Source organism: Poecile atricapillus, chromosome 2 (genome assembly GCF_030490865.1).
Source record: "Poecile atricapillus isolate bPoeAtr1 chromosome 2, bPoeAtr1.hap1, whole genome shotgun sequence".
NCBI lineage: Eukaryota > Metazoa > Chordata > Aves > Passeriformes > Paridae > Poecile > Poecile atricapillus.
Window position 1 is genome coordinate 108,452,617 of NC_081250.1, and position 11,323 is coordinate 108,463,939.

An 11,323-nucleotide genomic window follows, 5' to 3' on the forward strand; every position below is an offset into this window, starting at 1 on the left:
AGCTGCAAACATTCTTGATGTCTCAACACCCCTGAGCATCCTTGTGTGTTATCCTTAATCAAACAAACAAGCCTATTGACCTGAATGGGGTTATCAGGAGTCTGCCAGGACTGGCCTCTTTTCACAGAGACCAGAAGAGCACCAAATTTCCTGGGGCTTGCACAGGAATATGTACAGAGGTTTGAGCTCCAGTGGAAGGAGCAGACAATGCCGTCTGGGAGATTCATGAAAGCAGGATCTGACTATCTATTTACAAAGGGAAAGAGGGACATCAAGGCAAAAAAAACCCAAAAAAACCAAGCTGTGGGGCTAGGGGGAAAATAAGCAGAAAAAAAACAAAAACAAAAAACAAACCAGTTTAAAGTACAATGTAGTTTTCCTTAGTTTTATGCTACAAATATCTAAGCAGCTTGCTTTTGTCATTCAGCTGGAATAGCATCTTATCAAAGTGTATTTTTCCAGCATCTTTTATGGCACAAGAAGATTTAAAAAGAAAGGTTTTATAGTTCAGGCACCTCATAGATCTCTCCTCCCACTGCCTGACACATGACCTTTTTGCAGCAAGTGATGACACTTGGGAAGGTGTGTGCTTAGGAGATTCCTTGGAGTGTGGGGCTGTGACAGCAGTGTACGCTCATCCAGAGTACTCTTGGCTCCTGTGTGCCAGAAATGAGGCACCAAATGACACACCCAGGCAGTAAGGTGCTCCAGACCTGACGTGGGCTTTTGCAGACTGATAGAGGTGCTAGAAATATGTAACAGCCAGGCTTTGCTGAAAACGTCAGAGGAGGGAACCAGATGGGCCAGTCTTATGCTCCTTGCAAGAGCCTTGACAGGTTGTGGATAATTAGTTTGTGTAGACTGGAGGAAAGCCAGCAATACCTTGGTCTAGATCCCACACGTGGGAAGTATGAGTGGGAGTTAGGGGTACCTTGTGTCTCCCAGGAACAGGCTGTGTCCGACACGTAAAACGTCAGAATTTTATCCTGTTTTTCACTTCCATCAGGACTGAGCTGACTTTCCAAGTCCCCAAGGATACATGAAAGTCAGATGTCTGTTTGGTCCAAATTGTTAGTAACTCATACTTTCCATATGAAGCTCACCATAAAATAACAAAAAGAAATTACTTAATTGAATATGTTTGGAACCTAATATCAGAGGAGTGTAACAAATAAGAAACAGTCAAGCACCATACAATCAAAGAGTTAGGGAGAAGTTACAAATTTCAACACACATGCCTTGTGGAAAAACAATCAAAACCACTACATTTAATATGGCTATGCATCTAGAATAATTTCCATCTAGACATGGAGAAACACTTAATATATTTTGCTTGAGATTTCCCCATTGTATTTTCTGGAACTGAAAGGGAAACTGTGAAACTCTGCAGCCAAGTGATTAGTCTGAGGTCATAGGGCAGGAGATCTGGAAGAACTTTGGAGTCTCAGTAATATACTTTAACCACAAGACTATCCTTCAGTCTCTTTCACACTGATGACTTTGGAACTAGCTTTAAAAGATCCAGTGAGAAGCAAGATGGGAGTGATAGATAGCTGCACTAGATAGCCAAAGGCAACAAAAAAGATTAGAGACATGTGGGGGTATTTCTAAACAAAAAGATTAAAACCAGAACTATTTCATTTAGAAAGAAAAACAGTAAAAGATGATGGAATTGAGGTATGTAAAATAAGGAATGGTGTGAAGGAGAAATCAGATGCCCTTCATAAAACAAGAGGGCACTTAATGGAATTTAAAAAGGCATTAGCTTATAAATGAATAAGGATATCACTCTACAGCTTATCTCTCAGCAACCTGTGGTACTCTCAGTTGCAGAACATTGATGTAAATACTTGAGGAAGACGAAGAAAAAGAAAAAAAAGATTGTAGGCAGCCAGTAATAAATACAGATTTTTGAGTTAAAGAAAATGCTTCTCCAAAGCCACTGTTTTCCCTGAAAGAACCACCTCTCCTCCTGAGAAAGAGCTAACTAGTTTATTCCTGACCAGAGTTCTTCCCAAACAGGAATGATCCTGCCTATTGGTTTCTCAGGAAGTCTCTTCCTTGAAACAGCATTATCAGCCCTAGAAATTCAGTTTTCTGCTAATAGCAAAAATCATGTCCTCATTTTGCCTCCAGGAATCCCAGGCTATTTTTGTACCACAGAGGCCACTGTAAGGAAAAGCTGGAGGATATGGAAGGTTGCACTTTTTCATTTTGTCTCTCAGCTCACATCTGCAGCCATCTTGAACTCCAGTGCTCCTCTCCCTCTTCTCCAGAGCCAAGCTGCAGATCCATGTAAGATTCCACCTGGATCTCATCAGTGACCATCTCCTGAGTGCCTAGAATAAACCCATTGGCCTTTTGCTTGTTCACACAGAATGGAGTCCTACCTGCCCCAGCTCTCCCTTTTGACTCTCTTTGAATTCCTCCACTGGACTTTCACCAGTCTTCAAGGCTCTCCCCAACTTCCCTGCATCTGTGAGCCTCCAGAGTTTCATAACCAGGGTGTAAATTGTCTGCTGCCGATTCAGTCAGCCTTTTTCTCATTTTTTCCTCGTAATGGTCTTCATGTCTTCACCTACAGCCAGCCATCAGCTGGGACAGCCGCCCTGACATCACTACAGGCCCTCTCCCATACAGATGTTAAGCCTGCCAAACCCCTTTCCTGCCATCCCACTTAGAGCAGAACTGGCTGCTATAGATAAATGGTGTCAAATCTGCCTGTTACCGGCAAGCCAGGAATGTCTGTTTATCTTGTGTGAGTGGTCCTTAGCACATGGATTATCTCTCCTTAGCGTTTAGAAAAGATTTGGTGTAATGGGTACATAATGGGCTACAGAAATGATAACGATCTGTGAATTATTCAGCACCGGTCCCCTGTGCTGAATGGATGGCCCATCAATCTCTCTTAGGGCAACTTAACTAAACCTCTAGGTGAGTCTTGCCTTGTTTAGAAAGCAGTACATCTCGGGGAGACCTGCATCGGTATTTAGCTAGAGACCCCCATTTCATTCCATTCCCAAAATCCTGGAGAAGCGGGCGCTCCTCCCTCCTTCCCCTGACAGCCCTGTGATCATGCTGCTGGACCTGTACTCCCTCTGTAAGCTGTGCTAAGCATCTCTTCCACCTAATGCCGCCGCCAGGGTCACTTCAGAGAAGGAAATAAACCTCTTTTAAGGCAAAATGTTCTTAGGAAGTAAACTTGCAGCTTCTTCGGCAGCCCCTGGACTCTTTGGTTTCCATCAGTTACTCGGAGTTATACTCAATGCCAGCTGCTCCTCTCCTCTCTTCTCTCCTGGCAACACTGATAGCAGGAGGTGTTATTAATTGTTGGATACCTGATAGCAGAAGGTATTATTAACTGTTGAATACCTGATAGCAGGAGATATTATTAATTGTTGGATACCTGTACTGCTCTGCTGAAGGAGGGGAGACGGTCCTGCCCCACCAGGATTTATAGACCGGGCATGTAAGCAAATCAGTGCGGTGAAAGTTGACTGGGTGACTGGATGATCGAGAGGATGTTTTTAAGTTTTTTTGTAAGAAAGTGAGGAAAAGAAAAAGGAAAAGAAAAAAAGGAAAAATATGGAAAAGGAAAAGAAAAAAGGGGTTTTTGCTTTTTTCTTATGTTTCTTTGCTAAATCTCCCCTCTCCTTATAGAATGTGTTGAAAATAAAGTGAATGCCACTAAATAAATTACAAGAAAACTGCAAACATTAAAAGTCTAACTTGGAAAAAATGAAGAACTACAGAAAAATAGCTTTGCAGCTGGAACAAAAATAAACTAAGGATCCTATATGAAGAACAAATAATAAATTCCTCCTATTGACAAAACTTATGCAAAATTTTCACTGATTATAAAAACAGATATTGATTCTTTTTCTGTGAAAAATTCAGTGGTTTTAAAAATGTTTATGTAAGTTGGTGTTTTTCAAATTTCTGTCTAAGGAACATTCAAAATAAATAGTGTTTTTTGGAAATTGATTGTTGACACATATATACATATATATGCACACACACACACACACACACACACACATGTATAAATGTGTATATTCTTTAGAAAATCTAACTATTTTGTCCACTGACAGAAATGTGCATGAAAAAAAACTTAGTCAATCACAGCCTATTGGCCACAACTAAGGTCACTGGGGTACCTTTTTGGAAATATTCTCCAAGTAGCCCAGGTTTTAAAGGCATGCACAAAACAGAGTATTACCAAATCGAAGGTCTCACTTTCAATGCTGTATTCAAAAGTGTTCTGGGAAACTACTGCCTAAACAGGCCCAGTTTACATCCACATTTATTGTCATTTAGCTTGAATAGCTACTTCTCTCCTTTCTGGGATTCACTACCTGTGTGACTTCACAGGGAATTTTCATTTCCCTTTGCAGAGTACACACATTGCTAAAGCCTCTTCTAATCTCCTTTCAAAAGACAGACTGTCCATTTCCCAGTCATCCTTCTAGCTGTGTTTCCAGCTGAAGCTCGCCTTCCTCAAAGAGGAATGCTCAGGGATGCACACCGTGCTACAAATTAAGTTTCACCAGTGACTTACGCAGAAATATTAACATTTGCTCATGTCTTCTGGAGATATTTTGCCTCAGACAACCTCATCATTTCTGCCTGATCCAATCACGATGTGGCTTCTGACATCATCTGTGAGAACTAAAGGCAGGCAGATGAGGTCTGACAAAGCCTGGTACAGCAGTAGGAGAAAGTTTTGTTCCCTCTCCAGCAGCCTATTAGATAGAGGCAACGACAATCACAAAGTCAAAGTGAGATGCACATGCCTGTGACTCTGTCTTGCAAATCATCCTGAATTACACTAGGGGAAATAAGGAAAATCCCATAGATGCCTACACTGAACCTGAGGTTTGAGGCAGAACTGAGTCATAGATGCTGGCTGAGGGGGAACAACCACAGTAAAGGTCTAGTTTGAGAATGAGAAGCAGAAAGAGCCATTAACCTGCATGAGACAACTCTTTTTTGCTATCATCTTCGAGCAACCCTGCTGTTCAGAGGTGCTTTTTTTTGTTTTGGGTTTTTTTTAAAGGCTGTTCCTTATCCATGAGTGCACTGGGCAAGGAAGACTAGTGGAGTAAAAGCCATTAAATAATTTGTCAGGATGAGTTGTCCTTTGCCCAAGCAAGCACTCCTAAACTTTGTATCCCTCACCCGCAGACTTCGGCTGCGTACAAACCACCTGCACAGCCGCGTCTGCACAAACCTGCCAACCACATCAAACCCTGACTTCCATCGCCAGTGGGGCCAGCAGCCAGATGAGGAGCTATCAGGGAGAGGTTATCAGGTGAGCCATTCACTTCATAAACACGGGATTACAACTGAACTTTCTACAGCATCAGCTTTGGCTCATTTGGATATGGGATGTTGTTGATTTCTGGATTAAAAGCATGATTAAAACACACATTAGAGAACCCAAGATTATTAAAGCTACAGCATACATCATCAATATGGAATGTGATAATGCTTTCACTTCAAGATTTTTTTTTTAAGGTGTTATCAGCTAGGAAGATAGTAGCTACTCCCTTCTGTCTATAGACATTCTCTAAACATACATATTCAACTTAATTTACCGAAGAAGTAGAGAAAGAAGAGAAGAAATATCTGCCTGCACAAGTAGTAAAGGTGGGCAAAATAAAAATGAAGATGTACATTTTATTTTTGTCTCCTTCTAAAATCAAACTTCTTCCTTAAAAACAAAAAATATATTCTTTGGAAAGCAGGACAACAGAAAACTGTTTTTTTAACACAGAAAAACAAATTAATGCTTTGTGAAACAACATAGAAGTCAATGGCATTATACCAGATATGAACTTTACCCAGGCTGTAAAAAGAAAACATAAATGAACACAGACCAACAGAAAAGATTCCATTTAGAGTAAGAATTATGTTTCTTTCAGAAAAAAACCCAACAACTAACTAAATTTATTTCCTGGAAGGAGATCCAACTTGGCTCTGCTGCAACAGCATAAAAGGATCCAAAATAAGTAACAGCAGGCATCTCCATTAAAATTTGCTTCTGATCAACATTATTTCTCCTCTGGTACAAGAGAAGAGTTGAACACGTACTGCAAGTGAGGCACAGTAGTTTACTGCACAGAACATGAGAAAGGAGGCTAAAGCTCTGGCATTGAAAACTCTGCTCAGCCAGGGAACCAGCACAAGGTCTTTAACAAACCACATGCACTCTGTGGAGCTAATTCCCAACTAAATGCTTCTTATTTCAGACACATAAACTCAGATTGGAGGGGGTGAGGGAAGGGAGTGGAATAGTCTTAATTACTCCCGAATTCTACGCCTGCTTCCCCACACATGAGGATGTCAGGTCAGACCCTCACTGCAGCAATTTTAGCAACACTGAGTGACTATCAGCTCCCTGAAGTGCCAGCATCTTACTAAATTCACCTGATGACATGAAAGCAGGAACTTTATATTGTGCTTTAGTGGTGGCAGTTTGTATATACCAGCACACATTAATAAATGAAGAGTAAAGCAACACAACCACAATCAGAACTTCTGTGTCTGCTTTATGGTATCCTGAAAATTCTGAAATTTCTAAAGTAGTCGGAATACAGAAAGCAGAAAATATCATTCCTTCCCAGCTAGGCTCATGTGAAATGCTATCTGACTATGACTGGCAGATTTGGTATTTTGTTAATTGTGAGAGACCCCACTTTGAATAATGTACAAACATTTGTTATGATCAGTGAATATTTCCCTTCACATTGCATTTCCTCCATATATAAACTTACCATAATCCAATAAAGTGCCCATGTGAGCAAGTCTTCCACATGCAGCTTTTCTACTACACAGGGGAAAGCCTGGCAGTTTTTGCATATGATGTTCATGCAATTTTTCATTTCTGCCCGAGTGAGGTCTGCAATGCATGGAAGTTTTCCTCATGCAAAATCTTAGGGTGCTCTAAGGGTGTGCCAACATAAAACCAAAGGTTCCAATCAGAGATATCTAGTAAGAAATGCTTCTCAGAATCCAGTAAAAAAAAAAAAAAAAAACCCTGCACTAGACATGAGGAAATAATTAATTAAAAAAAAACCTCACAATATCAACACCCAACTAAGGAACTATGCTGAGGTGACAAATGAAATTGTAATGGGGAAAAAAAAAAGAATAATCAAAAGCCAACTGAGTCCTAAAGTTTCACAGTAATGTCTTTCAAAAAGTGGACGTACACCAATACTCCCCCTAAAGTCTTGCATCTAATTCACTCATGGTCAAAATGGAATTTACATGAAGTAGTGTTTCTAAGGGACAGAGGAACACATAAGGTCCAAACTTGACTTAAATCCAGAAGAATTCCACTGAAATCAATGGTTACAGAAGTGCAAATCAGCAAGAGATCTAAATCTGTCCTAGCTGATTCCAGATCTATCTTTTATTTGCTATATGGCTTCAGGCAAGTCAGTGACCTTCTTTTTATTTCTCAGTTTCTCCATCCGTAAAATGGTGATAATATTGTTGTAATACATGAAGATTGGGGGGACTAATTAGTGCTCTAACACGGTCTGGATATGGAAATTTATCAGGATCAATGATTTTTAGTCACCTCCATCATCTTTATTGACTCTTTATAACGTTAATACTTGGCTTTTTGCTTGCTTGCATGTTTCTCTTTTAAAAACCACAAGCCATAGCCTGGTATCCTTATTCAAGTTTTACACTGTTTACTTCCACGGCAAGATTCACATGAGAAAACCGAGTACAAAATTTGGAATTGGCCCCAACAACAAACGGTGAGGCTATTTCAAACAAAACTCATAAATCACTGCATGAAATTAATAGAGTTTACATTCGTGGGTTTTTTTTGGTTTTTTTTGTTTTTTTTCCAAGAGCGCAGTTTATTAAGTGATGCCCAAACAGCCAGGGCACAAACAGCAAAGGCACAAATCTTTCTTCACCCTTATTTGAACAGCGCACGGTGCGCTGGCATTTGAAGGGACAGCCGGTTTTGTTCAAACAGTTAAAGCGGGGAGAAATAAATAATGAAGAGCAACCCAACCTGAAAACACCCTAACGTCTGACAGCTCTGAGAGGGACCTCTAGCGTGTGCTAGAACATTTTGTGTTGTGCTTCGGGCGCAATTAATACACCAAAATCACCGCAGTCATTTTGAATAGGCAAAGGGAAGTTTCGCCAAGCGCCTCCGACCCGCGGGGCCTGCATCCTTCCGCGGGCCGAGCATCCTTCCGCGGGCGCTGCCGAGCCCCACCCGCAACGATTAACCTGAACACTTTTTTTCCTTTTCGTTTTGTTTTTCTCTTTCTTTTCTTGTCTTTTTGTTGGCTTGTTTTTGTTGGTGTTTTTTTTTTTTTTTTTTTTTTTTTAACCTGCCGGACTCGGTGTGCCCATGGAACCAACTTCCCCAGGTCACCCCGGAGTTTCCCCAGTCCCCACGCCCGCAGCGCTCAGACCCCTTGCATGGCCCCCGGCGCCCAGGGGCAGCTGAAGCTGGAAAGTTGCGTTCCAGGCCCAGCCTTTCCTCCGGGCTCGTGACCGGGAACAACAATTACGGGAGGCAGCAGCCGCACCGCCCCCCCGCGCACCGGGCGCTGCCTGCGGGCACCGGGCGGTGCTGCCCCTTCGCTCCGCTCCCCGCCGGCCGGGGAGGAGCCGCGCTCCCCGGCAGCCCCCGCCGCTCAGGAGAGGGAAGCGTTTCGCCCATCTTTAATTCTCCCGAGCAGTCCGAGCACGCTCGGTGCCCGCGGGGCACGCTCACATAAACTTGTACCGCGCTGATTGGAAACAGGCGGCGGGCGGCTTGCTTTCTTCTTCCTTTTTCTTTACCTTTTTTTTTTTTTTTTTTTTTTTTAAATTTTTTTTTTTTTAATTTTAAAATTTTTTTTTATTATATTTTTTTTTAGCCGGCGGACCCGGCTCCCTCATCCGGGCCGGCGTCGGAGGCAGGGGACGGGGCAGCGCTGCCGGTCCCGGGGGGGTACCCGCGGTCCCGGCGCGGGGGGAGAACCGCGGGGCCGCGCTTCCCTTCGCCGCCCCGGCAACAAAGGGCGCCGCGGGGCGCTCCGGAGGGGGCGCGGGCTTGGGGGAAGGTGCCTCCCGCTCTCGCACGGACACGCACACAATGGCGGCCCCCTCCTGCAGCCCGCCGGAGAACAATGCCGGGCGCGCACCCCCAGCGCGGAAACACGTTTAAATTGAACGCATCCCCCCCACCTCCCGCCCCGCACACGCCGCCGCCCGAGTCCCCCCATCGCGGCGGCGGGGAAAGGAGGCGCCCGCCGCGCGGCCCCCTCCCTCCTTCCCTCCTTCCTTCCCTCCTTCCTTCCTTCCCCCGCTCGCCGCCGCTCCCCGCCCGCCTCCCCGCGGCGCTGCGCGGGTTGCGCGGGGGAGCGCGGCGGGCCGGGCGGCCGCGCGCGGGCTGCGAGCGCCCGGCACATGCGTGGAAGCGAGAGGCGCCCGAGTCCCTCCGCACCCTCCGCTGAAAACAACAACAATCCCGAGCAGCCCTTACCTGGAACGCCGGAGCCGCCAAAGTCTCCCTCTTTTTTTTTTTTTTTTTTTTTTTTTTACCCCCACCCCCACCCCTTTTTTTTTTTTTTCTTTTTTTTTTTTTTTTCTTCGTCCCCCCTTTTTTTCTCCCCTTTCTCCCCCCCCATCCCCCCCTCCCCAACTCACACTTCCGATATTTCTCTCTCCCGGCAGCGGTCTGCTCTCCTCGCTACACCAGAGAGAAATGCAATAGCTTGGCTAAGGTAGACAGAGCAAAATACAGAGAATAGTTGCTCCAGGGCTTTGAAACCCCTCAAGGCAAGGATCAGGATACAATTAGCTCATGTCTCTACCTCCAGTCTGAATCAATCTCCGAAATAAAAGTTAAATTAAATTAACTGATCACACGGGCATAAAATTGATCTCCTTCAAAACGTGCATATAGAAAGATATATATATATATATCGCGTGTATTTTTTTCGGATTTTTTTGATGGAAAAAACAGTCTCATTCCAGCCTACAACTTGCTTTTTACTCTCCTCTTGCACAGAAAAGCTGATTTTAATCGTTGTGATTAGTTTTGATGTAACGTTTCCGCGGGCGATTTCTGCAAATGGATGGAGTGTTTCTTTGCCAGAAGAGGGAAAAGCAGCAGATGATGATAATTATAAGGATTGTTGGTTGTTTCTTTCTTTCTTTCTGTCTCCCTCTTTCTTTTTATTTGTATTTAGATCTGTCTCTTCACTTTCCCGAGTTGACCTGACATTGCCATTGCACTAAGGTCGCACAACTTGTTGATTAGGATCACCTCCCGTTTTGATCGAGGGATATGGGATAATTTGGCAGTGGAGCAACACATTTTCTGTTCCCTTGGCTATATAACTTCCCAAATGACGTGTATAAAAATAAGCACATGGAGTCTGCTTTGCCCCAATCAAGTCTGAATCAATGCCTGGGGGTGATACACAAACTCATTTCAAATGTTCAACCATGCAGAATTGCAAAAAGATTGAAGGAGTTGCACTGCATTTTTAAAAATTTTATTTATGCTTCTATCTAGATATTTCTTTTTTAAAGCACCAAAATTAAAAGAAAACAAATCCGTGTAAGCAAATCCAGGAATTTACCACTTAGGTTCATGTGACATCTCTCCAAATGCTACTAACTTTCCTTCTCCAATTACCCAATTACAACGGAGCCTTGCCTTTTTAATTTTCTTTACCCTGCAGTTTGCAGCTGCCTTCTCCTGAAGATAACGAAACCGTGAATAGACAAATATTTTACAAACCTTATTATTGGTCACTTTTCCCTTATTCTACCTTTCTTCGCCTCCCACTCCACTAGATACTGCTTTGTTCAAAGCTACTGTGCGTAGAAGCTGTATTAATTTGTTGTTGTTCTTGTTAGAGTGGACTATTTTGTCATAAACCCACGGGTCACCTCCCATTAGTGTCACATCCTCGCTGTATACTTTCCTGAAACGGTATGTTTCTAAGCACTTCACAGTCCATTAATTCAGGGACTTTACTGACATTTCTTAGGAGAAAGACCAGGCTACGAGGCCAAAACTGCCCAGTAAAGCCCCTGAATAGAACCAGACTTGTCCGGAGAATATCTGCAATTAGCTTTTTATGGTATGTTTCTAGTATTTTAGAGAAAGTAATGCAAAATATAACAATCGCCTTTTCTCCTACGGCAGCTGCTGCAGCCTAAGGAATGACTAATTCTCTTGCTTAAAAACGCATCCAAGCCAATGCATTCTTTTTGGTTTTCCTCTTTTCTTTAAGTGATAAGCCTAATAACATGGTAGGACTTCTCATGTAGGAATCTCGAA

General features: G+C 43.2%; 1 protein-coding gene across 2 annotated transcripts in view; it reads right to left on the reverse strand.

Annotated features, from left to right (window-relative positions):
- Positions 1–9,725, reverse strand: part of KCTD1 (potassium channel tetramerization domain containing 1) — a 100,228-nt gene extending 90,503 nt beyond the window's left edge. Inside the window, exon 1 of one of the 2 annotated variants that reach the window (XM_058832766.1) lies at positions 9,676–9,725. The gene's annotated coding sequence lies outside the window, so the exon portion shown is untranslated. Of the gene's footprint in view, positions 1–9,511; positions 9,531–9,675 lie in introns of those variants that run through there. The other variant, XM_058832768.1, reaches the window with a different exon arrangement.
- Positions 9,726–11,323: the final 1,598 nt, after the last annotated feature.